General features: G+C 40.3%; 1 protein-coding gene across 1 annotated transcript in view; it reads right to left on the bottom strand.

Annotated features, from left to right (window-relative positions):
* The window catches only part of LOC120532397, a 319,948-nt gene that overhangs the window by 11,747 nt on the left and 289,621 nt on the right, over positions 1-18,580 (bottom strand). The gene's annotated exons all lie outside the window — the stretch shown is intronic.

Genomic DNA, 18,580 nt, shown 5'->3' with positions numbered 1-18,580 from the left:
TTTGACAGGATTTAATATAAAAATGAAACTAGTTATTACGGAAAACAAAAAAAAAATGATTCAAATTAAATGAATGGGATACCTCACTGTAGATTTAAGGATATGAAAGTACATTTTATTTTACACCCTTTCTTGTTCTATTATGTGTTCAAATTAATATAACTCTTATTTGCATTCTACTGTGTTTTCAAAATAAAGAAATAGAAACTTTAAAGTCTTTAAAAAGATTCAATTACCTACTTCATTTGCTTAATGTGGCTTGCTGATTTAAAAAGACAAAAATGAATACTGTATCAAGTGAAAGAGGCAACTGCCGTGAGACTGAATTGTTTCTTTGACAAGCCACACGATTTGTGTACATTTAACTCTTAATTTACATACAGTATGTACATGTGGTCTTATATAAATATCACAAATAAAAGCCATCACATAAATAATTGCAGTAACACGAGCAAAAAGCATAACAATCCATAAAAGGCTCATAAGAAATTTGACAAATGAAAGGGGACCATTCAGCCCATCAAGCTTGTTTGTTCAGTTAAATAGCTAAACTTTCCCAATATTGCATCCAGATTCTTCGAGGTTTGTCAAGGTTTCTGCTCCAACTGCATGTCTCAATAGTTTGTTCCAGGTTTCCACAACTGTTTGAATAAAAAAGTGCTTTCATTAACTATTGTGCCTAAAAAAAGGATTCACTCACTTGGAAGTTTTCACTTTTTATTATTATACAAGTTTGAATCACATTGGATTTATTGTGGCTTGTTTGACACTGATCAACACAAACACTCAATGTCAAAAAAAACTAAATTCACTCTGATTCAGTGTATAACATTAATTTCATTGATATTGTTGTAGCCATACCACATGTACTTCAGAATGGGTCATCCACCTGAAGCTAAGCTTGTTTGGGTCTGGCCAGTACTTGGATTAGAGAACAACCAGGAAATGCTTGGGTTGCTACTGAAAGAGGTGTTGGTGAAACCAGCAGGGGGCACTTACCCTGTGGTGTGTGTGTGTGTGTGTGGATCCCGATGCCCCAGTGTATTGACAGGGACACTGTGCTGTAAAAATGGTGTCGTCCTTCAGATGAGGTGTAAATTTGAGGTCCTGACCCTCTGTGGTCATAAAAGATCCCTGGGCATCCTTCATAAAGAGTAGGGTGTAACCCAATGTCCTCGCTAAATTTCCATCACTGCCCTGTCATTCTGCCCCACCTAATCACCCCCTGTCTCTAACTGGCTAACTGTTTCTCACCCTTTAACAACTAACAGCTAATGTGTGGTGAGCATACTGGTGCAAGAATGGCTGCCATTGCATCATCCAGGTGGATGCTGCACATTGCTGGTGGCTAAAGTGGCCATCCACTCACTACGTAAAGTGCTCTGAGTAGTAAGAAAAGTGCTGTATAAATGTAAAGAAAGAATTATTTATTTATGTCCTGGGTTAATTTTGTGAGTGTTGTTCCCCTACGATGGACTAGCTTCCTGTCCAGGGGATTGTTCCTGCTGTGGACCCTATGAAAGCTAGAATATGCTCCAGACCCCTGTGAATGGTATGGTATGGTATGTTCCTCCATATAAAAAGGTTTGAGACACACTCAAAGCCAGGATGCTGGATCTGTAAAGCAGTGGTACTGACCACTATGCCTCCAGTGTGAGTTTTACCTGAAACTAAAACAACCCAAGGTATAACTTGATTCTGAACCAATAAATCATTATTTAGCTCTGAATTTGGAATCATCCTTCCTGCCATTTTACCCATACTGTATGCCTATTCTGTGATGGACTGGTGCCATGACCACAGATTTGTTCCTGACTTGTGCTTGATGCTTGCTGCTTTTTTTCCTATGACCATGCTATTGAAAAACAGGTTTGAAAACAGATGAATGGTGGTCTGTTTTCAAACAAACAGGACCACTATTTTGGGTCCAACAATGAAATAGTATTTATTTATTCATTAAGTATTTAATAAAAAATAATTGCATACAATTAATCAATATCATTATGACAGTTAGTCATAAAGAAAGCAGTACAAACTGCTATGACCAAATTGTGATTTTTTAAGTTTAAACACGTCAGGGTCCCAACCCTTACACGGCTGATTTGATATAATTTAAGTGCAATCTAAGTGACAACATAAAATTAAGGATGAAGTTAATTTGTGGTTAACCCACTGTGATTTATGATGATGTCAATTGTTATACATGGTGCAGTATGTAAATAAACAATGAATATTTCATTGCATTGTAACAATGGAAATTGCATACAATTTTGCATTCCTGACAAATCTACTTGAAATTTCAAAACAGACATGAATTCTGAAATGTAACTAAGCAGGGAAAAAGAAACAGCTTGCTATGTTCAGAAAGGATTTCACATTTAGCCACTGAATCACCAGTCATTAGCTCAAGCTGCATTATCATCAGCACTTCTGACACACATGGCAGAGTTTCATAAAAGACTGTGAAGAGGTGTAACAGACCTCTTAGGGGCTTTTCAGATTCTTTTTTCCATTAGTTATGAAATTTAATTGGCTTGATGGCACACTGGAAGGCATATGAAGGCCTTCAGTTTCAATCCTGTCCTGGTCAATGTCTGTGTGGAGGTTACATGTTCTTGCTGTTACTGTTGTGGTTTTTCTATGGTATTCCACAGGCAATCTTAGGAATGAGTCTGGTGTGAGTCAATGTGAGTGTAAGTTTGCACCTCTATTGCCGCTACACTGTCTCGGAATGAGATGAGAATTTTTATTGAAGAGAATGAGGAGATGAAACATCAAGCTGAAGTCATAACCTATGACTTGATAATGGCTTCTCAATCAAGAATTGAAATTCTAATCAAAAGGCAAACACCAAAACACAATAAGCAAGTTTACTGACTACCAAAAAGTTTTATTTCAAGAATCACACACCGCCACCATTTATTATCCATTCTTGGATGCCAGGAAGTGTATGGAGCTAACATTTATACCCTTGCTCCCTAAAGACTAGTAATGAGCTAACCCTGCAGAATTTGCTTCATCTAGAGTTCGGCAAAATTGCAGAAAGGTTTGGGAATTTCACTGAACTTGACAAAATGCATTAAAATCGATGGGGAAGGAAAACCTAAACTAATTCTGAATTGATTATAATGGTGTAGTCGTCTTTTAAGTTTTCATGAGGACTAGGGAAGCACCTGCCAAGTGTACAGTGGACAAAAGTATGACATGAGCTGTGAGGCAGCAGTGCTAACCACTTCACCCTGCCTCTTGAGGTAAAACTGTGACATATCAGGCTGTATTGTCACTTTCCACAGCCAGTTCAGTTACAGAGAAAGCACACTTTCACCCAGACAGAAGTCAGAAAATGCTGGATCGACTGTGGTCTCACATCTCACAGTAATAAAAACCTTTTTGTGACTGTGACTGTGTGATGTAATGGACTTAACATGTTCAAGATGCTTGTTTTGCCTATCTTGCAGGGGGACGGCTTTTTACAGGATGCCTCTGAATTCTTTTAATTTCTGGAAGACACAAACAGATCAGTACTGCTTTGAAAATTAATTGAGTATGGCGTTTGTCTTGAATGAATTATCAAGAATACAGAGTGCTTTCTTTAAAGACCTGTTTTAGTTTAACATGTGTTTCTCTTGACCTGATCACACAACAATTTATCAATTTAAATATCAGAACTAAAAATGTTTTGCAAACGATGGCAGCAGGAGCAGGAGGTATAAATTCACCAACACTTTGTCCCTGAGATAACGGTGATAAAAATGAATATCAGAACATTTATTACAAACAACAGGAGCAGGAGGCATGAATTCACTGAGGCTTGGCTCCTCCCACAAGCCCAGTGTACACAAGAGGTACAGAAAACCCAATGGAGAGCAATGGAGTGGGTCAGACAAGGGATCCATCTGAAATACGAGTACTACAGTCGTCTGCTAGGGTTGAACAACTGGCTACAGGGTTTCTGCAAGAAGAAGGATGTCGGCTTCATCAACAATTGGAATCTCTTCTTGGAAAGGCCGCGTCTCTTCAAGCGTGATGGCCTGCATCCGAACAGTTTCGCGCCGGGTCCTCTCCAAAACATATCGAAGGTAATTCGTTTTTCTTGACTATCTATCTCTGCTCTTAACCCCTTCTGAAATAATACTGCTGTGCCAGGACATGATGAATGTTTAATAGAGTCTTCCGTTAAAGTTCACACCATTAATACTGTAATAAGCAATCTCAATGCACGTAGAAAACCTAGGAAATACGGCATAAACTCCAATAATCTAATTAAAATCACTATTTTAGAGGAACAATGTATTAAAACTATAAAACAGATTGCAGATTAAACAAAAATATACACAGAGCGCGCTAATAATAATAATTTAGTTCCTATTCCAAATAACAATAACGCATAGTACTCATCTCTGCACCTCCAAACATTAAATATGGCACTATTAAATGTCAGAGCTTTAACTAACAAAACGTTTTTTATCAACGATCTTATTAGTGATAAAAAAATAGATCTTATTGCACTAAATGAAACATGGCTGAATTCAGATGCCGCGTCAGTTTTAATCGAATCTGCCTCCGGATTACAGTTTTACTCATTCAAACCGCCAGGGAAAAGGGGCGGATTGGCTAACATTTACTCGAGCGATTAAAATGTAAAGATGTCAGTTTTGGTAAGTTCAAGTCCTTTGAGTATCTCGCCGTTGTTATTCATGGAGATTCTCAAGTTCTAATACTATCCGTGTATAGACCTCCTAAATATAACGCGCTTTTTGAGGAATTCTCTGACTTAATGTCAATTTTAATTACTAATTATGACACACTCCTAATAGTTGGCGACTTTAATTTTCATATAGATAATCAGTGTGATCTAAAAGTAAAAGAATTTATGAACCTCCTGGATTCTTTTGATTTGAGACAACTCATAAATCAGCCTACACATAAAGCAGGTCATACATTAGACTTAGTGATTACTAAAGGACTGAAAGTTGATATAAAACAGATCATTGATATTGGTCTATCAGACCATTTTCTTCTACTTTTTAATATAGAAATAATGATAAAAACACTCATGAGAAGCATATTGTTAAAAACGCTTCTTTGATTCGCAGCAGCTTTAAAACTTACAAACATTTTAAGCAATCAGTCCGTTTATAGTGCCAGCTATAATAGCGAGGACAATGTAAATAGTAAGGTGGAAAGATTTAATTCTAAAGTGAGAGCTGCTGTTGACATAGTTGCACCTGAAAAGACAGTGAAAAAATCTTCTAGCATTGGTATACCATGGAAGACCCAAAGAGTGTCTGATTTAAAGAGAACATGCCGTAGAGCTGAGCGCCAATGGAGGAAGAGTAAACTTACTATCCACCACGAAATATTAAAAGTCAAAATAACAGAATACAATAACACTGTCCGTCTTGAGAGACGCTGCTATTTCTCTAATATTATAAATAACAATGCTAGTAATCCTAGAGTCTTATTTTCAACAATTGATCGCCTACTAAACCCAGGTAGCTCAAAGGAATGCCTCCTAAGTGCTTCCAGTGAAACCTGTGAGGCTGTCGCTGTATTCTTCAATCAAAAAATTAATGATATTAGAAATAACATAGTATATCTCCCCAACACTAAGGATCCCCTAAACCCCAACATCCTGTTATAAACAAATTAAACTCTTTCACTAGGATAGATTTACCTGATTTACAAAAATAATATCTCAATTAAAACCCTCCACCTCGTCCTTGACCCGATACCAACAAGGTTTTTCAAAGAAGTATCAGGCGTGCTAATTGATAATGTTCTTGACATAGTAAATTCGTCACTAGATACTGGGGTCTTCCCAGACTGTCTTAAGACTGCTGTAGTTAAACCCCTACTTAAGAAACATAATCTTGACCCTCGCTCTTGAAAATTTTAGACCCATCTCTAACTTGCCCTTCTTAAGTAAAGTTCTAGAGAAGGCAGTCATTATGCAGTTAAATGACCACCTAAATAAACATGCTATTCTTGATAAATTTCAGTCAGGTTTTAGAACAAATCACAGCACAGAAACTGCACTCGTTAAAGTAGTAAATGACTTGATCAGGTAAATGCAGACAGAGGCCATTTATCTGTTCTCATCCTCTTAGATCTGAGTGCTGCATTTGACACCATTGATCACAACATTCTTAGAAATCGCCTTAGTCAATGGGTGGGCCTCTCTGGCAGTGTCTTAAATTGGTTTGAATCCTACCTGACAGGGAGAAAATATTTTGTTAGTTGTGGGAATTACAACTCAAGACACATGATATCCAATATGGTGTTCCACAAGGCTCTATCCTGGGTCCGCTGTTATTCTCAATCTACATGCTTCCGTTAGGTCAGATTATCTCAGGGCACAACGTGAGCTACCACAGCTATGCTGATGACACACAGCTGTACTTATCAATAGCACCTGATGACCCGATTCTATTGATTCACTAACACAATGTCTGACTAGTATCTCAGAATGGATGAATAGTAATTTTCTCAAGTTAAATAAAGAGAAAACTGAAATTTTAGTGATCAGCAATAATGGATACAATGAGGCTATTAGAAATAAACTGGATACATTAGGATTAAAAGTCAAGACGGAGGTAAAAAGCTTAGGGGTGATTGTTGACTGTAATCTGAATTTTAAATCACATATTAATCAGATCATTAGGACAGCATTTTTCACTTAAGAAACAGTAAAGTTAGACCTCTTTATCACTGAAAGATGCTGAGAAATTAGTTCACGCGCTTGTTTTCAGTCGACTAGATTACTGTAACGCACTCCTCTCAGGACTACCCAAAAAAGATATAAATCGTTTGCAACTAGTGCAGAATGCAGCTGCTAGAATCCTAACTAGGAAAAGAAAATCAGAACACATTACTCCAGTTTTGATGTCACTACACTGGTTACCTGTGTCATTCAGAATTGACTTTAAAATTCTGCTTATGGTTTATAAAGCCTTAAATAATCTCGCCCCATCTTATATATCGGAATGTCTGACACCTTATATTCCAAATCGTAACCTCAGATCCTCAAATGAGTGTCTCCTTAGAATTCCAAGAACAAAACTTAAAAGAAGTGGTGAGGCGGCCTTCTGCTGTTATGCACCTAAAATCTGGAATAGCCTGCCAATAGGAATTCGCCAGGCTGATACAGTAGAGCACTTTAAAACACTGCTGAAAACACATTACTTTAACATGGCCTTTTATAACTTCATTTTAATCGTAATTTAACTTAATCCTGATACTCTGTATGTTCAATTCATCATAACAACTATTCATGGTGGCTCTAAAATCGTACTGACCCCTACTCTCTTTCTGTTTCTTTTTCCGTTTCGTTGTGGTGGTGGCCTGCGCCACCTCCACCTACTCAAAGCTTCATGATGCTCCAACAATGATGGACGGATTAAAAGGAAGAAGTCTACGTGACCATCATCATCATCAAGCCCTTCCGTGAGAACCCTAAATCCAAAGAGGACTGTTTCATTTATGTTAGGTAGAATGCCCAGAGGGGACTGGGCGGTATCATGGTCTGGAATCCCTACAGATTTTATTTTTCTCCAGCCGCCTGGAGTTTTTGTTTTTCTGTCCCCTGGCCATTGAACCTTACTCTTATTCGATGTTAATGTTGATTTATTTTTTATAATTATGTCTTTCATTTTTCTATTCTTTAATATGTAAAGCACTTTGAGCTACTGTTTGTATGAAAATGTGCTATATAAATAAATGTTGTTGTTGTTGTTGTTGTTGTTGTTGAAATGAGCAGTAGGGGGCTGGAAATCTCTGCCGATCCAGGGCTCATTCATTTTTGTGAAAGTTAGACTGTCTACAGTATCACAAACTAATGGCAGCTGGGGACCAGCTGGAGGAAGGGTGCCGGGTCCACCAGCCAATAGGGCAGAAGCTTTAGTGTCAGCAACTTTGCCGGGGCCTGTTTAGACACTAGATTTAGGGGTGTCTGAGCGGGAGGGGCCTCTTACTTTCCTGCATCTAGATGATGGAGGACTGGCATTGTATGATAACAGGTGGGGTATGGGAATGAATGGAAGAGAAAGAGTTGCACACCGTCCACCTTTGCTTCTGCTCTCTGCTCTGTAGCTGAGGACCGGCTCCTACTGGAGCCTGTGATCCAAGAGATTGGCATTATATATTCTGGGTCATGCTGTCCCTACCAACACTGGCTGCAGCAGCTCTGTAATGTCACATTGGCCATGCAAAGCCTATCATGGCAGTTATTTTTGGATTCTTTAATGTTCAAAACCGCTAAATTGATTCATATATTGCGAAAAATGGACCACAAATCTCTACAAAAAAATTTCATAAAATGCCAAACATAACAGATGCCTATCTAAGGTTGGTACTGACTCTGCTCCCAGTGCTTCCAGAAGAGGCATCAGCTCCCAACGACCCTAAACTGGTTATGCAGGTTAGAAAACTGTTGGACGGATCAAGGATATAATTTCTATTCCTTATCAACACAGCATTAAAATGGATAGATCAAACCTTCAGCAAAAAAAAATTACCTTTGTTAAAATGAAATTACTTTAATCTTCAGAACCAAAAAAAGCAAAGAATACAGTAAAAATAATGCAGCTGTTACAAGACACAAGGAGTTCAAGGATTATTCTGAGAGGCAAAGGAAATAAGCAGGAGATGACAAAGGGAAACCAAAAATCATAAAACTGAAAGAACAGAAAGATCAGAGGGCAGAAAAAATAATCAAAAGTCAAAAACAGTAAAAAAAAAAACAAAAAAAAAAAACACAAATCTGATGCTAGGGTCTACTTGGAAGAGACACTTTCACTAATACAGCAAAAGAGGAATTACACCAAGAGATAATTCATAAACGAACTACCATTATGTTGCTATTGTCACTTCCTGTGACATCACTGATGTGACGATCATGATCATGTAACAAAAATTTTTTTTTTGATTATTAATAAATTTGTAAATGTTTATTAAAATATGTTTTTACTTTGTCATTGTGGGTTACTGAGTGAACATTGATGGAGAAAAATGGCGAATTTATCAATTTTAAAATTAAATCTACAACACAATGAAATGTGCAGAAGGAGAAGGAGTCTTAATACTTTCTGAATCCTCTGTATGTATGTGCAGTAGGTCCATTATAAGAGACGGCCGGCAGCTCAAGCCGGCTGGAACGCCCCTGAAATGGAAGGATGGGGGAAGGCAGCTCCCCTGGAGTGTAACGGTGCCCCGGATTCCCACAGGGCATTTTGGGACTTGGAGTTCGGATTCTTAGTCCTGAATGGGTACCGAGGGTGCCTGCCAGGAGGAGCTGTGAGAGGACCGGAGGAGCCATGCTTCATCCATAGCCCGGAAGTACTACCAAGTCACGAGGACGGGAGCCCTGAAGTACTTCCGGTCTGATTAAAGAACTTTAATTCTCCTTCTGACCTGGAAGTGCTGGCAAGTCACATGGATGGAAGAGTAGAAGCACTTCCAGGTCAAGGACTATTTACAGGTCTGTTGCAGACCCAGCAAGTGAGCCGGAGAGATTTCAAGAATTAAATATTATTGTGTTTATTGTGGTGGGGGTGCTTTGGGCACTATTTATTTAAAGAAAAGAAATTAAACAACTTCTTGGTGCTTTTAAAATGTGTTGTCAGTGTCTGTGTGTTGGGTTAAGCGCTGGTATAGCGCCATCTAGGGCGCTATCTATTGACATCACCTACTCATTCTCCATATTTTTGCAATCCTTTATTCATCTGTTAAATTGCCAGAAGCGCACGTTTTCAATAATTTACTGAAATCTCTCAATTGAATTATAAGTTAGGACGTAAACCTATTCTAGTAGCATCAGACACAATTCAGAAAGCTGCCCTGGACAAGGTGACAGTCTTCTTGCAGGCACATTCACACACACACGCACACACTCTCTACAACCTGATCCATTTGGAGCTGTCCGGTATGTCGGGTTATACAGAACCTACTAGAACATAAAGTGAGTTCAGACTTAAGTGGTGAGGCAAAGTTATGGGGACACATTTGTGGGTGTGATCTGTATAAAGTATGAGTGAACACTAAAGGAGCTGAATCTTTAAGCCAGTGCAGACTAAGACTAAGAGATATAATACAATTATTTAACCATAGAACGGAACACATAAAGTGGACAATGGCTGTTATTACACATACATGTACTTCAACAAGGAGTGGAGAAAATTTCACACAAATGTTAGAAAACATTTTATCACACAGAGAACAATAGGCACCTGTAAGAAAGCAGCAACTTGAGACCATTTCATCTTGGCACATCTTAAGGCCATGTCACATTACACTACTGTTACAGCGATTTTCAGTTGTAGACTTCATGTAGATTTTTGTGAGACGGAGGCAGTCACAATGTGCTTCTGTGACCATCAGTAATACAGTGTGACACACTCGGAGACTCAGTCTAACCAGTCTACAATTTACCCCAACAGTCTACAATGTGTCTTAAATTGCAGGGTGGGCTCTTTGTGCAAAAGAACTGACGACCAATGAATTACTAATCTGAAGGTACTGTACTGTACTAACACACACTTTGATTTGCTGACCCAACACAAAGGCAGGCAACATATCAAACAAAATCAGAAATTAGATTCCAGCACCTATTGTTGAGTTGAGACTGGGTGTTACTTTGTACCATTTTTTTCAAATTATCATTTCTTCCATGGAAATTTAGGGAGTGTGTCAAAGCAGTCTAAAACAATTCCTTTTAAGACTAAAGACATATGGATATCATTATTAATAATACATGCTGATTTGAACATTGTTCAGAGACACCGTATTCTTATTTATGAGGCGCTCTGAAACTACTGAATGAATTACTAATCTGAAGGTACTGTACAATCCATTCAAATATAGTGATGAGGAAAAAGGAAAGTGAATGTGGACCTCACAGACAGAAAACAAGCTCATCTGTCTAATATCTTATGTTTTATGTACCACAATAAAATGAATAAAAGAAAAAGAAAGACAGAGATTGCATTGCGGCTTGAATCAATGTACCCGTAAAGCCCTTGCATGGGTACAGGCTCCAGGAAGAAACACATTACTGACCTTCAGAAAAAGAGACGAGATTGTGATGCTTTGGAAATGTGAAACTGTGACAGAAAGTCATCTTTTGGTTGGCAAATTTAACATACCCTGCAGTTTCTAGCTGCATAATCTGACAAGATCACCAACAACAGTCGTCAAGTTTGACATCCTCTCCAAGAAGAAGGCAAGTCACGTGATGCTGGCGTAAACTAATAAGACTTATTTAGCTAAATGTTGTCTTTTTGTTTTCTTCTTCAACTTTTCTTGCACTTTAAAATTTATCTCTGTATATAAAGGTTGAGTGATGGAATCCCTTTAATCCAGGGGCTCAATAATAAAATATAAAAAATTTCTTGTAATGAAGGCAGTGCATTAGGAGTACATGAGGCTAACAAACATTGTGTGCAATATTGGTTAAATAACCAACAGGCTACTGCTATGTACTGCAAGGATAATGATAAAAAATAGTAACAGAGAGACCAAGTTGGAAAAGCCCAGTGGTCAACCAGGCTTAATCTGCTAGGCTTTCATTTGGATTCTGGAAATGGTTGCACTTTGTATTAGAAACTGACAAATTCTCTGTATGTTAGCAGTTTGATTCCTTCATATCATATCTTCCACTTTTTAATCTATAAAAATTCTCTTAATTAAATCAGAGCCCCCGAGTTTGTTTGTGGACATGTTTGCATGTACATGACGTAAACTGAGGCAACTGCCTCAGCTTTGAAGTTGACAAACAGATCAACAAACAGATGATAAATTTAAAGACTGAATATAGATAGTAGAAAAATGAAAAAAAAAATATACATATATAATACTTTCTTAGATTTGGAAGCTTCTATGGAAACCACATATTTCAAAGAGTAACACACACTTTGATTTGCTGACCCAACACAAAGGCAGGCAACATATCAAACAAAATCAGAAATTAGATTCCAGCACCTATTGTTGAGTTGAGACTGGGTGTTACTTTGTACCATTTTTTTCAAATTATCATTTCTTCCATGGAAATTTAGGGAGTGTGTCAAAGCAGTCTAAAACAATTCCTTTTAAGACTAAAGACATATGGATATCATTATTAATAATACATGCTGATTTGAACATTGTTCAGAGACACCATATTCTTATTTATGAGGCGCTCTGAAACTAGATTGAAATTTAGCCAGACAACATTACAACAAAAAACTTTTCATTGTAATGAAATGGTTTAAATAAAAAACATACAAAATATAATTCTGTAGTGGGTGGCACGGTGGCGCCGTTGGTAGTGCTGCTAGTGCAGTTAGGAGACCCGGGTTCGCTTCCCAGGTCCTTCCTGCGTGGAGTTTGCATGTTCTCCTCGTGTCTGTGTGGGTTTCCTTCCACAGTCCAAAGACATGCAGGTTAGGTGCATTGGCGATTCTAAATTGTCCCTAGTGTGTGCTTGGCGCATGGGTGTGGGTGCCCTGCCCAGGGTTTCTTTCCTGCCTTGTGCCATATGTTGGCTGGGATTGGCTCCAGCAGACTCCCGTGATCCTGTAGTTAGGCTATAGCAGGTTGGATAATGTTATTTCTTCTCAAATACATTTGCTCTGAAAACAGACTAGATATGAGAGCATACATTGGGCTGACCTACTTAAAAATATTAAGGGAACACGTAATCATCCCAGTCGAACTCTAAGTCAGTGAAGCTTCAGGGATATCAGTCTGTCCAGTTAGGAAGGATAAGTGACTGTGAATCAACTTCACCTGCTTTGGTGCAAATGAAAGTGACAACATGGGCGCTGGAGAGGTGACAGCAAGACACCCGACAAAAAGGGAATGGTTTTGCAGGTGGTGGCCACAGATACAGTGCATTCGGAAAGTATTCACAGCACATCACTTTTTCCTCATTTTGTTATGTTACAGCCTTTTATCCAAAATGGATTAAATTCTTTTTTTTCTCCTCAGAATTCTACACACAACACCCCATAATTACAATGTGATAAAAGTTTACTTCAGATTTTTGCAAATTTATTAAAAATAAGAAAAACTGAGAAAGCACATGTACATAAGTATTCACAGCCTTTGCCATGAAACTCAGAATTGAGCTCAGGTGCCTCCTGTTTCCCCTGATCATCCTTGAGATGTTTCTGCAGCTTAATTGGAGTCCACCTGTGGTAAACTCAGTTGATTGGACACGATTTGGAAAGGCACACACCTGTCTATATAAGGTCCCACAGCTGACAGTTCATGTCAGAGCACAAACCAAGCATGAAGTCAAAGGAATTGTCTGTAGACCTCCAAGACAGGATTGTCTCGAGTCACAAATCTGGGGAAGGTTACAGAAAAATTTCTGCTGCTTTGAAGGTCCCAATGAGCACATTGGCCTCCATCATCCGTAAGTGGAAGAAGTTTGAAACCACCAGAACTCTTCCTAGAGCTGGCCGGCCATCTAAACTGAGCGATTGGGGGAGAAGGGCCTTAGTCAGGGAGGTAAACAAGAACCCAATGGTCACTCTGTCAGAACTCCAGAGGTCTTCTATGGAGAGAGGAGAACCTTCCAGAAGGACAACCATCTCTGCAGCAATCCACCAATCAGGCCTGTATGGTAGAGTGGCCAGACGGAAGCCACTCCTTAATAAAAGGCACATGGCAGCCCGCCTGTAGTTTGCCAAAAGGCACCTGAAGGACTCTCAGACCATGAGAAACAAACTTCTCTGGTCTGATGAGACAAAGATTGAACTCTTTGGTGTGAATGCCAGGCGTCACATTTGGAGGACACCAGGCACCGCTCATCACCAGGCCAATACCATCCCTACAGTGAAGCATGGTGGTGGCAGCATCATGCTGTGGGTATGTTTTTCAGGGGCAGGAACTGGGAGACTAATCAGAATAAAGGGAAAGATGACTGCAGCAATATACAGAGACATCCTGGATGAAAACCTGCTCCAGAGCGCTCTTGACCTCAGACTGGGGCGACGGTTCATCTTTCAGCAGGACAACAACCCTAAGCACACAGCCAAAATGTCAAAGGAGTGGCTTCAGGACAACTCTGTGAATGTCCTTGAGTGGCCCAGCCAGAGCCCAGACTTGAATCTGATTGAACATCTCTGGAGAGATCTTAAAATGGCTGTGCACTGACGCTTCCCATTCAACCTGATGGAGCTTGAGAGGTGCTGCAAAGAGGAATGGGCGAAACTGGCCAAGGACAGATGTGCCAAGCTTGTGGCATCATATTCAAAAAGAGTTGAGGCTGAAATTGCTGCCAAAGGTGCATCGACAAAGTATTGAGCAAAGGCTGTGAATACTTCTGTACATGTGATTACTCAGTTTTTTTATTTTTAATAAATTTGCAAAATCCTCAAGTAAACTTTTTTCACGTTGTCATTATGGGGTGTTCTGTGTAGAATTCTGGGGAAAAAAATGAATTTAATCCATTTTGGAATAAGGCTGTAACATAACAAAATGTGGAAAAAGTGATGCGCTGTGAATACTTTCTGGATGCACTGTAATTGCTCTCTATAGTTTTGTATTTTGCTAGTGTCCTTGTCACTACTGTTACCATGAGGCGGTACCTGCATTTGATTCAGGTTGCACAAGTAGTGCAGCTCCTTCAAGATGGAACATCCATATGTGTCATTGCAAGAAGGTTTGCCGTGTCTCCCAGAACAATCTCAAGAGCATGGAGGAGATACCAGGAGATGGGCCATTACAGAAGAATGGCTGGACAAGGCTGTAGAAGTGCCTCAACCCAGCAGCAGGACCAGTATCTGCTCAAGAAGAGCACTGCCAGAGCCCTTCAAAATGACCTCCAGCTGGCTACTGGTGGGCTTGTTTCTGACCAAACTGTCATAAACAGACTTCAAGAGGATGGCATGAGGACCTGTGCTCATAGTTTGAGAATACCACAAATGGCAGCTCCATCATTTGCACCCTGTTTTCTCCACTTGTGAGAGCAAGTTCACAATGATCACACATGTGACAGATGTGAAAGAGTCTGAAGATACTGTGGTGAACATTATGCAGCCTGCAACATCATCCAGTATGACCAGTTCTGTGGTCAGTCAGTGATGGTCTTGGGAGGCATATCCTTGCAGTGTCACACCTCCATGTACTAGCCAATTGTACCCTGACTGCTGTTAGGCACCGGGATCGAATCCTCAGCGCCACCGTCAGACCTCACGCTGGATAAGTGGGACCAGGATTCCTCCTGGGGCAGGACAATGCCCGGCCTCATGTGGCTAGAGTGTGTAGGCAGTTCCTGAATCATGATGCCACTGACTGACCCGCACAGTCCCCTGATCGGAATCCAATTGTGAACCTCTGGGATGTTATGCATTAGTATATCCGAAACCACCAAATAACGCCACAGACTGTTCAGGAGCTCACAGATGCCATGATCCAGGTCTGGGAGGAGATCCCCCAGGAGACCATCGGCCGTCTCATCAGGAGCATGCCCAGACATTGTCGGCAGTCCATAAAGGCGGACATACACACTACTGAGTCACATTATGAATTACTGTCATGAAATTCATGCAAATTGGACACAGCCTGTGATTTCAATTTTTGAGTTTGGTTTTTGGAGTGATGTTGCACCCAGCCCTCAACGGGTTGGTAATTTTGGTTTTCATTGAACATTGTTGCATCATTTTGTTCTGAACAAATGACACAGTATTACTCAGAAAAGATTTTCCACTTGAATATTTTGTTCATCCAGATCCAATGTGTGATTTAAGCGTTTCCTTAATTTTTTTTGAGCATTGTACATATTCCAGCATTATTCTGACCTGGAACATGATTTGGTATTCACCTAATTCCTAATAATACAACCCCAATTCCAAAAAAGTTGGAACAGTGAGGAAAATGCTAATAAAACCAAAAAGGAGTGATTTGTAAATTCCCTTCACTCTGTACCATACTAAAACACTAAAAAAAATGATTTAATGTGTACCTTGTGAATTTAATTGTTGTTTTTTTTGGAAGTATACATTTAAATTCTCATATTTTCTTGCTGGCAGCCGCTCCTTCTTATATGATGAGTTAACCCAAATTTAAGATCACTCATTATCAAAGAATCACTTGTGCTAATTCATCTTTTTGAACTGTGTGGTCACCGGCCGGGACGCCCAGGAGCACCGGAGGAGGGCTTGTGCCTCCTCCAGACCGCGAGGGGGCGTCCGTCCTGGTTATGTTGGGGGCCTCGAGTAAAGGGCTTGGAAGCCCAGCCCTGTAGGGTCCCGTGGCCACCGCCAGGCGGCACCCCGGTGCCGGAATATCCCATGTGGCACCGGTCGGGACGCCCAGGAGGACCGGAGGAGGACTTGTGCCTCCTCCAGACCGCGAGGGGGCATCCGCCCTGGTTATGTTGGGGGCCTCGGGTGAAGGGCTTGGAAGCCCAGCCCTGTAGGGACCCGTGGCCACCGCCAGGCGGCGCCCCAGTGCCTAAATATCCTGGTGTGGCGGAAGTGCTGGGGGGAAAACGACCGGGGACACCCGGACGGCTTCCGGGTGCGCAGCCGGCACTTCCGCCACACTGGGGTGTGGCTATAAACGAATGCCGGGAGGCAGCTGGAGCCCATCCAGGTTCCCATTTAAGGGGCTGCCTCCCTCCAGTCATCGGCAGAAGTCGGGTGGAAGAGGACGGAGCTGGAGGGAGGACTAGAGGCGGCCAGGAGAAAGGCACAGAGACTGAGAGGCCTGGACATTGGGGGAATCGGTGCTGAAGGCACTGGGGTGTGTGAGTGCACTAAAAACTGTAAATATTTGCAAAATTAACGTGTGTTGGGTGAACATAAGGTGACCGTCTGTGTGTGTCTGGGTCAGCGTCCACAACTGTTTCAGGTTAACTCCTTGCTTCACCTTATACTACATTTCAGTTTTATCGAAATTGGAAATTAAAATCCTTCATTCCATACTATGAAATCCACTATTCAAGGAGTATATGTACTTGGTAGTCCACATTAATGACAGACTGTACTGGTCTCGGAACACAGAGGAACTATAGAAGAAAGGCCAGAGCAGGCTCTTCTTCCTTAGTACATTGCGTTCCTTTACTGTGGGACGTGACATCTTTCACATGCTCTATAACTCTGTGATGGCCAGTGTGATTTTCTACGCTGTGGTGTGCTGAGCTGGTAATATATTTTATGTGCTTTTTTTGTTTGATTGTTGAGTTTATGTCATTACTGGTTGGTCTATAATAACCCTAATGATATATTAAACTTCCCTGTGAGAAAAAAAACATTTGACTTAAAATAAAACAGTTCCATATTTATTGCAAATATGCAGTAGCATAACATATTATCCTTAAATCTACCATCATGAATCAAAGATTTGCCATTACATCTCCTTTCATGGGAACATCAGAGTTGATTTTTACTGTTAAATATGATTTTCAGTATTTGATTATACTGTTGTTAACTGTTAGCTTTTGACCATAGCACCCTTTGAAAGCATTTTAAGTAAATTCTCTTGATCTGTGACCCAGTCCTGCTGTTACTTTTGCACAAGGTCAAGTATTGATAAGAACCAGTGTAATCCAGAGTACCAGACTTCTGGGTCCGTTTATCAGTAACTTGCAATGACATGAGAATTGCCTACTAATCATGTACTCCTATAATTAAATGTATTTAAGAAGTGTACTCAATAGCTATAATTCAGTCGTCTCCTTCATGGTACTGCAGTGACTCCACGTGCGTGTCAATAAAGGTATTCTCCCAGTCCTGACATAGCTCCATGTATTGGCATTATATGCAAAGTTGGGAAATTTGGTTATCCCAGTATGTATTCAGCATATAATCTCTGTTTATCTTGGATGACTATCGCTAACAACCACCAAGTCAATATGCAAAATTGGGGAGGAAATCGATGACCAGCTGTCCTTCACTGACCATTTTGCAACTGTCTCTTGGTCTTGCAGATTCACTGCATACAACATCTGCAAGATCAGGCAGTATCTGATGAATATGCAGCACATGCCCTGGTCCTGGCTTAGGCTTTGTCAAGTCAGGACTACTGCAACTCTCTGCTGACAGGAGTACTATCATGTCTTACCAATCCACTGCAGATGATTCAAAATGCCCCGGCATATCTGGTGTTCAACCAGCCGAGACTGGAATATGTCACTAATCTTTTCAGATTATTATATTAGTTCCCTGTAGCTGGACGTATTAAGCTCAAATCCTTGATGACTGCCCACAGTGTAGACATTGGGTCAGCAACTACATATACTGAGACTTCTATGAGGTCCTATGTTCCTTTGTGCCCACTCTGGTCTACTGATGAATGAAATTTGTGATGCCACTTCTGTATGGCATCAAATATGAATATAAACTTTTTTCATATATAGCTCCTATCTGTTAAAACGAGCTGCACACCTCCATTCTAAATTTCAGTTCCCTCAGTGTGATTAAGTTGTGTTCGAAGACTCTCTTGTTCTGTGTAAACCTGTCTAATTGATAATGGCTTTCTCAGGTTTTTGTAAGCAAGGAAGTGTAACTAGCTTGCAATTTGTTCTGAGCTCTTGTCATGATCAATTTTGTACCCTTGTCCTGTAACACTTGCTCCTAAGCAGTCCCCCAGATTG

This window comes from Polypterus senegalus, chromosome 7 (genome assembly GCF_016835505.1).
Source record: "Polypterus senegalus isolate Bchr_013 chromosome 7, ASM1683550v1, whole genome shotgun sequence".
In the NCBI taxonomy this organism is placed as follows: domain Eukaryota; kingdom Metazoa; phylum Chordata; class Cladistia; order Polypteriformes; family Polypteridae; genus Polypterus; species Polypterus senegalus.
The sequence above is the reverse complement of the archived record's forward strand: the minus strand, read 5'-3'. Positions and strand labels throughout refer to the sequence as shown.